Raw genomic sequence first — 12,601 nt, forward strand, 5'->3', positions numbered from 1 at the left:
AGAAAAGATGATTTGTATGAATGCAAAATGGGCTGATGATGCTGTCATTTCTCACATCATTGCAGTATCATTGTAAAATCTTATATTTCAACGTACAAAGGCATAAAATCATAATTCCACCCAAAGTGTTTACAAAAGAGCACTCTTCATCACGTCTGTTTCATCAGGGACACTGAATTGTTTAAATATTTCTCTTGGAAAGGGAGAATAGTGATATAGTCAAATGTTAAAAAATGTTTTCTGCAACTCCACTACAATCTTTTGATCAGTGGTGATCCTGTGAGGAGTTGAGGTTCTGCCACACACCACACATTACTGCAAAAACCAGCAGGTGCATACATTAGGTATTGTTAATATGTAGCTGTGACGGAAAGGAAAAAATTTCAGAAGGCACCAGTTGTGGTGTGAACAACTGGACATTCCTATCAGATAACTAAACAAAGAGGTAAATTGCTAAGGATTTAATTATCCATCCATAATGATGTTTTTGTGACTCATATCCCTACAAGCACAAACATGAGTACCTGCCTGTCAGTTAACTAGTTCCTATACAGTAAAACTATGTACAAGACTGATAAAGAGGAATGATGAAAAATAATATAATGATTGGAAGAGAAGCTGGAAAAAAAGAGTTTCTGCAACAAACAGCTAACAACATTCAAATGTACTACAGGAAAAAACAAATTAAGAAGCTTTAGAGATGAAAAAGAAGAAGTCATTGAAAGTAACAAATGAACTAAATAAATATTCCACCCAAATATTTACAAAGGAAGAAATAGATTAAACAACTCAAAGCAAGAAGAAGCTCCACATATGCATATTTTTAAATAGAAGAGATGGGATGTGCTCTTAATATGAAGAAGACTGATGAAACCCCTGTGTCTGATAAGATTGTGCCTGTAGAGTTGAATAAATTGAATAGCATTAGTTGTAAATCTTTATTAAACGTACTCCAGAAGCACAGAAAAGAGCAACTAAGCTGATTCCAGGGCTACAGGGAACAAATTATGAGGAAAGATTAAAAGAGCTGAGCCTTTTCAGTTTAAGCAAAGGAAGATTAAGAGGTGACTTCATTGAAGTATTTAAAATTATAAAGGGAATTAGTATAGTCGATTGAGACTTTTATTTTAAAAAAGTTCCTCATGAACATAGGGACACAGTTGGATACTTGTTAATGATAAATTTCGACAAAGTTTTTCTTTACACAGAGAACCATAGACACATGGAGTAAGATGATAAGTAGTGTGGTCGACAGTAGGACTTTGGGGACTTTCAAACCTCGACTTGATGTATTTTAGAAGATTGAAGGTGGTGGGTGTAATGGAGCAAGATGCAGAGGACAGGAAGATATGGAAAAAGATGGTCCGCTGTGGCAGCCCCTAATGGGAGCAGCAGAAAGGAGAAGAAGAAGAAGCAGATAGGACTGGTGAACTTTGTTGGGCTTAATGGCCTGTTCTCTTCGAGATTGTCCTAATGTTCTAATGTTATAACCTTTAGGAGAGAGCATGTGATGACTGAAAAGTTGTCAGTGTAATTTTTATATCGGAAACCCTGAAATTTCCTCTGGGATTAATGCAGTGGTTGCTGATCATATTACATGTGGTGTGAGATGTGTGAAGTCATGCCATTGCTCATATAAAACATGGTGGCACATTTTAGTCACCATCTAAGCTTTTGGAATTTTCAACACACCTGAGTCTGCTGACAATTTTTTCGCCTTTCTTGGTTTATTAATTTTTGGCTAAAATTTTCTGCCCTTGATTTTTGATTCTCATTTTGGTTTTGGTGCATGATCTTTGCGATCCTGATAACAACTTACTTCCTATTACTTTGACTTTTGCCTTTCCCCTGGTCACCTGTTTCATTTTTAAGGACAAGACTGCTTCTTCACTTCAAGACATGACAAACCCAGTATTTATCTTGGTGCAACATTGTCATCTTGTTATCATCTGGGCAATGTGAAAAAGTAATTAAAAGAATAAAATCTTAGGTTATTGCAAAACTTGTTGAATACGTATCAAAAGACCAGCACATTATTCAGTAAAAGGATAATGCAAGGCCACATCTGGGGGAACTAAAGAAGAAAGTGCAGAGCAGACTATTTTTTTAGGAGACTATGATCCTTTGAATTGGTTAGTGACATCCTTTAAATGTTTATAACTTTTTGATAGCAAGTAATCCATGAAGTCCCGAATGAGGCACATTACCTGTATTGTGAGGGAGCATCAGTTATGTCACTACGGCCATGTGGAGCGATTCCCTGAGGGTGATCCAGCTCGCAGGATCCTCCTTGTTGAGGACCCGAGTGGCTGGACCAGACCAAGTGGACGCCCACATAAGGCCTGGCTGTGGCAGATAGAGGGTTATTTCCGGAGGGTGGGACTGGACTACGTGTCTGCCTGAGGGGTAGCCAACCAGGATCTCGAGTTATTTTGTCGTGTAGTGGGTGCAGCAATATGCTGTACCAGTGCATGCTCCCCAACCTGACCTGACCTGACCTGATAGCAAGTATAATTTTCTGTTCTGTAATGTGCTGTGCCAGCAACATCCCTTTAAGAGAAACCCACACAATTAACAAGCTTAATAAAAGCAGAGTTCTATTATGAGATACAGTTTTGACCTGCTGAAGGTAGTAGTGGAAGAGAAAATGAAGACAAAGCTTCAAAGAAGTTTCTCCCCTTTCCAGACAGCTTCTCTGGAGCTCTGTCACCTTTCTTACCAAAGCAGTTCTCCCCTGATTGCTCAGTCTAGGAAGGGTTGCGGTAATTTCTGCAGGCAAATCCCTCAGTGGTTTGGTTTTTGCTCTGATACACGTTTGTCATCTGTGGAACCTTCTATGGACAGGTGGATCCCTTTCCTAAAGTCCAATCAATCGAGTTTATCAGGTGGACTCCAAACAAGGTGCAGAAACACCTCAACGATGACCAAAACAATGGGATGCACCTGAGCATAATTTCAGCTGTCATAGCAAAGGGTCCAAATAATTGTGATAATGTGACATTTCAGGTTTTTTTTATTTTTAATAAATTTACAAATCCAGTTTTCTCTTTTTCATTCTGGAGTATTGAATGTTGTCTGAGGAGGGAAAAATGAATGTAAAAGATTTTAGCACAAGGTTGAAACATCACAGAATGTGAAAATTGAAGTAGTCTGAATACTTTCCGAAGACACTGTATATGTCTGTTTGTACCCGGTAGTTGGCTTCTCTAAACCATATGTCAGATTTCAATTTTTAAAACCAGACATACTAGTTATGGATTAGCAGTTTTAGCTAATAAGTTAAGTCTTTTATTTTCTGTCACCTCCTGGTAGGACTCTGGCGTTCTTAATTATCATTATTATTCATGGTGGCTCCAAAATCCATATTAACCCCTACTTTCCCTTCTGTTCTTTTTCCGGTTTTCTGTGGTGCTGATCTGCACCACCACCGCCTAATCAAAGCACCGTGATGTTCCTACACTGATGGGTTAAAGACCAGAAGTCCACATGACCGTCATCATCAAATTCTTTCATGAGAACCCTGAATACAATGAGGACTGATTGAGGTTTTTTACTGTATGTTAGGCAGAATGCCTAGAGGGGGCTGGGTGGTCTCGTGGCCTGGAATCCCTGCAGATTTTATTTTTTCTCCAGCCATCTGGAGTTTTTTTTTTTTTTTTTTGTGTCCTCTCTGGCCATCAGACCTTACTTTTATTCTATGTTAATTAGTGTTCCCTAATTTTAATTCTTATTTATTTTGTCTTTTTTCTCTTTCTTCATCATGTAAAGCACTTTGAGCTACATTGTTTGCATGAAAATGTGCTATATAAATAAATGTTGTTGTTGTTGTTAATGAAATAAACTGCCATGGCATTATTTTATATCCCAAACAATGGGTATAAATGGAAAAAGAATTCCTAGAGTCTCATCTGTGACCTTCCTGAGCTCTCCAGACTTCTGATTTCACTTTCTGAGTGTGTCCAGGGTTTTTAAAAACATTTCTCTCAGTCATGTCTGCTGTTCCATATGTCTGCAGTAATCATTATGATGCAAGTTGAAGATAATTTTATGAACATTTGCATATAAATTTTTTTCCAGTTTTCTACATCTCTTATTAAGGTTATTCTTTTGGCATGAATATGCAAATGAAGAGTGCCCAAGGACAAATATTAGTGCATACATTACAGGGAATTATAGAATTCCTAGTTAGCAATGCACCATTTACCTTGACAACTGATATCTGACACAAGGTTGTCAAAACAACCCAAGATACATGGGTGGGTTTTTTTTTTTTTTTTGCATAGGAGGAGGGCATGCCAATAAATATTTAACCATCTGTCCAAACAGGCAGACTCTTTGATGTAAAGATCTGAAGGTCACTTTGACTAAAATGCTTTGCTTTTTCTTCACTCACTCCTTTTATTCTCTTCTACTGGAGATTTTAGAAATACACTATAATCAAAAATATTTTCATGGTCACCCCATCAACCTTCTATTGCCATAAAATGTGAAAGAAAACAGGGAAAAAAAAACCTCTATCAATACCTTACTTTTGAAATGATAAAATGGTTCTCCTTTGTGCTTTCTTTCATATAGTTTATTCATTTCATGCCAGATTTGTAACTTTTCCTGATATTGTTATTTAAAAGTAAACAATAGTTAAATTACAACAGATCGTTAATTTCCCAGCATTTCTGCCTACCAACAGGGTCACCTGACATCTCTACTTGGTTGAGTCAATTAATGTAGTTCCTATAGTAACCATGTTACATCAGGAAAAAAAATGGATTGGCACTCGCGCCTCTGTGCTGTCAGCATTTGCGGGTATAATGCAATGTGGTGTTTATCACAGAAGCACATGGTATTCCATAAATAACCTAAAATTCCATATCAGTGATATGCAGAGATTATATTGTGCAACCGTATGACTCATAGGTTGCCTTTTGTGCTTTCACTGTGTTAAATAAGTGCTCGCTTGCTTTAACTCTGTATGCCTGTTTCCACATGAAAAAGCCCTCAGCAGCTGAATGTTGAAAATGAACAATGTAAGGCACTGCTACCCTATTGCACAGACAAAATTGATTTCATGTGCATTTAAAAACGTATTATGCTGAAGGAAGCAGGAATCAAATCTTGCCAAGGCCTCTATCAAATTCAGACAGAATCGTTTCATAACAACAGATCTGAAAAATAACGTCTCCCATACGGGTGAGTGTTCAGCTTAAACATAGGTAATTAATTATAACACTTGGGAGCCTCGGATTGTTCTTTTGGCTATTAAAATTATGTGCATTGTACTTCTTTTATATTTTTCTTATTATAATTCACTTTGCTTTGCTTTCCATTCTCTTGATATCCAGTACCTATAAAAAGTATTCACTCTCCTGAAAGATTTCACATTTTATTGTTATACATCATGAAAACACAGTGGATTTAATTTGTTTTTGTTTTTGACACTGATCAACAGAAAACATTCTTTAATGTCAAAGTGAAGACAGATCTCTGCAAAGGGTCTAAATTAATAAAATATAAAATGATTGGTTGCATAAGTGTTCACCCTCTTCAGGGCAGCATTTAGTAGATGCACCTTTGTTAGCCATGATAGCCTTGTGTCTTTGTGGACAGGTCTCTTTCAAAGACTGAAGTGGAGGATACATTCATCTATCTGCTCTACAAGGTTTAATCTCACCTGGACAAAGCTGGCAGCACTGTGAAGATTATGTTTTTTTGTATTTCTTCCGTGCCTTCAATGCCATTAAGCCATCCATGTTAAGGGGTAAACCCGGAGATATGCAGGTGGATGAGCCTGTGGTGTCCTGGATAATGGACTGCCTGTCGAGCAGACAACAGTTTGTGAGACTCAAGGAGTGTGTGAGTAACACTGGAGCACCACAAGGAACAGTCCGGTCTCCTTTTCTCTTCACTCTATGCACCTCCGACTATAAATATAACAATAGGGCATGTCACTTGCAGAAATTCTCAGATGAATCAGCACTTCTGGGGTGTATTGATAAGGGGGGTGAGACAGAGGAGAGGAGTCAGGGAAAGAACTTTATTTTTTGGTGCAAAGAGAATTGTCTGCAACTTAACATCAGCAAAATCAAGAAAATGGTTCTAGACTTTCACAGCACCCAAAAGCCTCTGTGATTCAAGTAGTGAATGTAGAGGTGGTGCACTGCTATAAGTTCTTGGGGGTCCACATTAATGAATGCTTGTACTGGTCTTGTAACACAGGGAAACTGTATAAGAAAGGGCAGAGCAGGCTCTTATTTCTTTGGAAACTGCATCCTTCGTATCGTCTACAAGTCTGTGATGGCCAGTGCAATTATCTACGCTGTGGAGTGCTAGACTGGTACCATCACTGCAATAGAGGCCAACTGAATCAACAAGCTGATTAAAAGGACAAGCTCAGTTATGAGATCCCCTGGATGTCGTAGCAAAGGAGGGAATTAAAACAAAACCGAGTGCCATTATGAACAGTGCTGCACATCCTCTCTCTGACACACCAACACTGAGGACCTTCATACGACAAATTATTCAGCAAGAGGCGTGACTAGGGGTCCTTTATACCAAAATCAATATGCCTGCATAATGCCTCACTGGGACTGGGACTGCCAAATTGGTAGATTTCTGTTAATTTTTTTCATTTTTAGCAATTCTGTAGTGTGTTCAGACCAAATGTGTGTGTATAATTTCTATCTATCTATCTATCTATCTATCTATCTATCTATCTATCTATCTATCTATCTATCTATCTATCTATCTATCTATCTATCTATCTATCTATCTATCAGCTTTACACATTTGAACACTGCTATTTTCCCCTTCTTTCTTTACAAAATTGCCTAAGCTCTGTTAGGTTGTATAGGAATCATGAGTAAAAAGCCTTTTCCAAATTCTCATTTGGATTGAAATCTGGACTCTGACTCGATCACTCCAACATTAACATTGTTGATCTTAAGCCATTCCTGTGTAGCTTTGACTTTATGTTCGGGATTGCTGCCTTCCTGGAAAACATATCTCCCAAAGTGCAGGTTTTTTTTCAGGTTTTCATCAAATTTTCCTCCAGGATACCCTGAATGATGTTGCATTCATTTTACCCTTACAAGCCTTCCATGGCCTGGTGAAGTGAAGTCACCTGCATGCTTCATGACGGGGATTGTGTGTTTTTGATAATGTGTATTGCTTGGCATACACCAAACATGGGGTTTACTCTGATGGGAGAAAGGCTCAGTTGTGGTCTCATCAGAGCACAGAACTGTCTTCCAGCTGACTTCAAAATCTCCCATATGCCTCCTCACAAACTCCAGCTAAGATGTCATGTGCATTTTTCTATTTGCCACTTTCCTATAAAGCTGTGACTATTGAAGCACCTGAGCAACACTCATTGTCTGCACAGTCTCTCCAATCTCATCACTGTAGCTTATAACTCCTTCAGAGTTCTCATAGGTCTTTAGGGTGCCTGCCTCACTAGTCTGCATCTTTCATAATCACTCTGTTTTTGTGGATGATCTGCTTTTACAGCTGTGCCATACTCTTTCCGTTACTTCACGTTTGTTTTAACTGGACTCCAAGGGATATTCAGTGATTTGGATAGTTTATGGTCTCCATGCCCTTTCATGGAGTTCCTTGGAGTGTTCTTTTGTCTTCAATGTGTAGATTAGGCCACCATACTGTCTCACCACACGTTCACCCTTCCAGGTACAGTCAGGTGTATTTATATTTTAGTCAAATGAAACACCACACAGGTGATTTCCATTGAATTAATTCTGTGACTTCTAAAACCAATTGGCTGCACCCAGTGATGATTTAGGCATGTCATATTAAAGAGGGTGAACACTTATGTGATCAATGGTTTTGCAAATTTGTAATTAATTTAGACCACTTTGCAGAGATCTGTTTTCACTTTGATATCAAAGAATCTTTTTCTGATGATCAGTTCCAAAAACACAAATTAAATCCATTGTGATTCGATCTTGTATAACAATAAAATATGAATATGTTTTATAGGCACTGCAGATAGTCACCTCAGTCACCAAGAAAGTCGATCACTGCAGACAGTAAATGTTTCATGGCAGCTCTGACTTCCTGTAAACCACAGCTGCAGGAGTCTGATCTCTCCTGTTTGGTTCATGAGGTTTCAGAGGTGGACATTAAAGTTTGAAGGGGGTTGCCAAAAAAAGTACTGAAGTTTCATTGTGCTGAAGAGATGACTGCACAGTGGAGGGCTGACCTTGCTTGGAATTACAATAAACTGTAATACAATGGTTAGAGTTAAACTGATATACCATTTCACACAGTGGGTTGCATTGCTGCTTCTCCTGGGTTGGAATCTTCAACCTTTATGTTGAACTTTGCATGTTATTCCAGTGTCTGCAAGGGTGTGTACTCCAGTTCCTCTTCCCATATACCCAGAGTGATGCTGGTTAGGTGAACTGGTAGCTCTGAATTGATTTTTATGTTAGTATGGCTGTATATGTGTGGACCTTGAAATGTAGTGGATCCCCGTCCAGGGCCCTTTCTTGCTTTCAGCCTCTCACAATGATAATTTTGATTGAGTTTGACAATGTTATGTTATTACATTCAGGAGTTCAACTTTGTCATATCAAGGAGGAAGTGAAATGTATTAGGAACGGTAAGGGCAAAGTAAAATATACTTTCAGAGAAACAGAGAGTTGTCTAAATTAGCATTCTGTTCATACATGTCATGCAGGTACTTTAAAGGAGGTACTTAGTGATTTAGAGAGAGGGCAATGGTGCTTAGCAATAGAAAGATGAAATCAAAGCAATCACTAGGACCAGATAACATTTGTCTTAAAGAGCTTAAATAGGTGAGTACATATAAAAATTCTTGACATGTATGAGGGACGTTCAAAAAGTTTCCTAACTTTTGTATTTTCGTTGGAAACGGTGAGAGGAGTAGTAATTGGGCATTAAAAAGTTGGTAAGACTGCTGGGAAAATTGCATCGCAAAGGAAGGTGACTACGTAGAAAAGTGATGTAATTTGTTTTTGAAATACAGTTAAAACAAGTGCGGAAACTTTTTGAACATCCTTTCGTATTTTCAAAAGTGACTGTACACTAGGTATATATCTGAAGACTGGAAGCTAGAAAATGTTATTCCAGTATATAATAAAGGTCACTGAATTAATCCAATAAACTATAGAGTAAATAAATGGAAGCAATTTTTAGTAAAAGATCAAGCATAAAATTGCAAGAACTGGTGTATTAGTAAGTACTCAGAATAGATGAAGATGTGTTTCACTAATATGCTGAAATTCTATGAATAAGCAACAAAAATGTATGATCAGAAATATGCATATGCTATTGTTTGGTTTCTGCATACTGTCTCATTGTAAATACAGATTAGTTCAAGATGACTCTTTAGTCCTTTTTCATTAGTAGAATATTAAAGTTCCAATTTTCCCATTGCATATCCAGATCTAGTGTTCTTACTTTCTACACATAATCCTTCACGTTTATCAACATGAGATTTCACCTTCCATAAATCTGCCCAAATCTGTATTCTGTCCAGGTACCTCTGTAATGATTTACTGGATTCTGTATGGGGAACACCATGAGATCAGAATAACCAGGCGAATTCAAGAATCAAATGACAAGACATTAGTCAAGAGTCAAAGTCAAAAGGAGGTCAAAACCAGAAGCACAATCTTACCGCTAGAGCCTACTTGAAAATAAGCTACATATATTAAGAGAATTTGAGAAAATAAAGTATCCATGGGGGGATAACGTATAGTATGATCACTGGAATATTTATAGTGTGACTTTTGTGAAATTATCACCATTGCAATTGCAATTCCTTCCAGACAGCATTACATAAATAAAAAAACTCAAAACATCAACGAAAGAAAACTTGGTCAAATTGAATGAAAATTAAAAATAAACCTTACAAATGTAATACTTGTGCCACAACCTCAAAATACTCAAAAATATACATATAAAATTGTTTAATAAGACAGATTGATTATTATGGTTTCGGAGTAAACAAGCAGCAAACTATGATGATTATTTCTTTTTTCTTCCAGACCCTCCTTGATGTATGACTACAATTCTCAAAATCATCAAAGGCAATAAACTGTGAAAAATATGCAATCATGTTGAAAAACTCTGATGATTTATTCACAGTGTTACTTAAGAATTTGTCAAAATTAATATATTCTGATGCCTGTCTGCTCTCCCTTCCTAAACTTTTGTAAATATCCCCAAATGCTCCATCGGTTGAAGCATTCCAATTAACATTTGACATTCATAATTGTAAATTCACTATCTGTCTAATATACTTCAAATGATATGCAATAAGAGGAATGTATTTGCACCATGATGGATCTTCATTCAAGGGGAATCCACTTGACTCTGGTGAAGTGAATTACATGCTTTCAAAGATGAATACAAGGAATCTTGTTTTTGTAAATACACATTTCAACACTAGGTGAACCTTTTCAGCTGAGCACTATAAGAAAAATAAATTGAAATCACAATTTTATGTTGAGTATGTTTCATACTCCATGAATATTTTACATTTTTTAAAGTGTTTACCCTTATATAAACTGCTGCAGGAAAGCTTAAAACACTGTCATCCATTCTTTTACAATTGTTATGATCAAGTGCATGCAAAATAGTGAAAAGAAAGTGCTGAAGGTTCTCCTTTGTTTAGCCAAGACCTCATGCAGAGGGATGAGAGTCACTGCCCTGGGTAGTGAGCAGCTTCCTGAGTGACCTCTGTCCCACCACTTCCTCCAGTCTGAACCCCAAGATTAAGACAGCCTTTTTAGTCTGTTAGTTTAGTCTGTTCGCATCACCTGGACTAATGCCATTTCCCTAACACACTACCCCTGGCTTCTGTAATGTAAGAGTGGCCTGCATACACCAAATGTCCTAAACCTCTTCAGAAAATAGATGCGACTCTGACCCTTCTGGATACAGCCTCTGTGCTGTTGTTCCAAGGTACATATATACGTGGGGGGTACCCAAAAATAACTGGAATTGAAAAAAAAAAGTTGTTTTGATAATTTTTAGTTTCTGAAACTTTAGTCTCCTTCAAAGTACTCTACATGTGAATGAATGCATTTGTCCCAACGGTTTTCCCACTGGTGGAAACATTTTTGGAACTGCTGAAGAGGAACTTTGTCCAAGGCCTGCAGCGATTTTTCTTTGACTTCCTCCACGGTAGAAAAACTCTTTCCTCCGAGTTCTTTTTTCATATGTGGGAACAAGAAAAAGTTGCACGGAGTAAGATCAGGCAAGTAGGGAAGGTGGCAAGAACCCCAAGACACACAAGTCAATTCAGAAATCTCTTCAATAGTCTGATGACAATCTTCATAAATTGCATTGCAAACGTTTTTAAGATTTTCATCATTCCTAATTGTGGAAGGTTGGCCAGATCTTGGTTGGCCTTCAAGTGACATTTGCCCTTGTTTGAAATGTGAAAACCACTCATAGCCCTGTGTTTTACTTAAAGCTTCCTCTTTAAAAGCGGTTTCAAGCGTCACTACAGTTACAGCAGCTGTTTACTCTAAAACAAATTTTAGGGCAAACTTGCTGTTCTTTATGATCACCCATCACAAAAATTGCAGAACATGTTTTTATTTTCGGGTGCCACCACAAGGCCCCCCCCCCCCCCAAAACCCCCCTCCCGGTATGCTCTCACTGCAATTTACAGACTGTACATCCTTACTATACCACCAACACGTGAACATTCCCAGCCATGAGAAGAACACACTGGATCATGTTTACAGCAACATACGTGGTGCATACAGGGCTGCACCCCGTCCCCACTTCAGACAATCTGACCACATCTCTCTGTTCCTGTACCCAGCCTACAGACAAAGGCTGAAACAAACAAACCCTATTATTAAGCAAGTTAAACTTTGGACCCCAGAGACTGAGAGCACCCTGTTTTGTTCAGACAGACTGGGATGTGTTTAGGGTTGCAGCCACTCTAGAAGACCCTTCTATCAGCTTACAGGACTATGCGGAGTATGTGACTGGGTACATTAGCACCTGTATTGACAACATCGTGCCCACAATACCAGTCAGGAAGCTCCCCAACCAGAAGCCCTGGATAAACAGTCAGGTACGCCACATGCTGCATGCCCGCTCTCTTGCATTTAGATCAGGCACTGAGACGGAGTACAAAGCTGCGAAGTACAGACTAAGAAAAGTCATCACAACAACTAAGAGGCAGTACAGAGAGAAACTGGAGGGCTTCTATTCTGCTGCGGACTCTGGAAGTATGTGGCAGGACCTACAGCACATCGCAGACAACAGGACCACCACCAGCACAATCAGCTCCACAGACAGTCTGCCGGATGATCTCAACACTTTCTACACCCGCTTTGAGACATCCTCACAGGTGGCGCAGTGGTAGTGCTTCTGCTTTGCAGTAAGGAGACTGTGGAAGATTGTGGGTTCGCTTCCTGGTTCCTCCCTGTGTGGATAGCGCTTTGAGTACTGAGAAAAGCGCTATATAAATGTAATGAATTATTATTATTATTATTATCCAGCAACAGCACAGAGTGGAGGCACACACACCTGGACCACCCAAACCCCCTCCACTTCCCCAACAGTCTCTTCAGGTCAGGTACACAAAGCACTAAGGAAG

The 12,601-nt window shown here is 38.6% G+C and overlaps 1 protein-coding gene across 1 annotated transcript in view; it reads right to left on the reverse strand.

Moving 5' to 3' along the window:
* Positions 1-5,880: 5,880 nt before the first annotated feature.
* The window catches only part of kcnt2 (potassium channel, subfamily T, member 2), a 566,635-nt gene continuing 559,914 nt past the window's right edge, over positions 5,881-12,601 (reverse strand). The window contains exon 29 of the mRNA XM_051932499.1: positions 5,881-5,890. The gene's annotated coding sequence lies outside the window, so the exon portion shown is untranslated. The remainder of the gene's footprint in view (positions 5,891-12,601) is intronic.

The sequence above is a fragment of the Erpetoichthys calabaricus genome, chromosome 10 (assembly GCF_900747795.2).
Source record: "Erpetoichthys calabaricus chromosome 10, fErpCal1.3, whole genome shotgun sequence".
Lineage (NCBI taxonomy): Eukaryota > Metazoa > Chordata > Cladistia > Polypteriformes > Polypteridae > Erpetoichthys > Erpetoichthys calabaricus.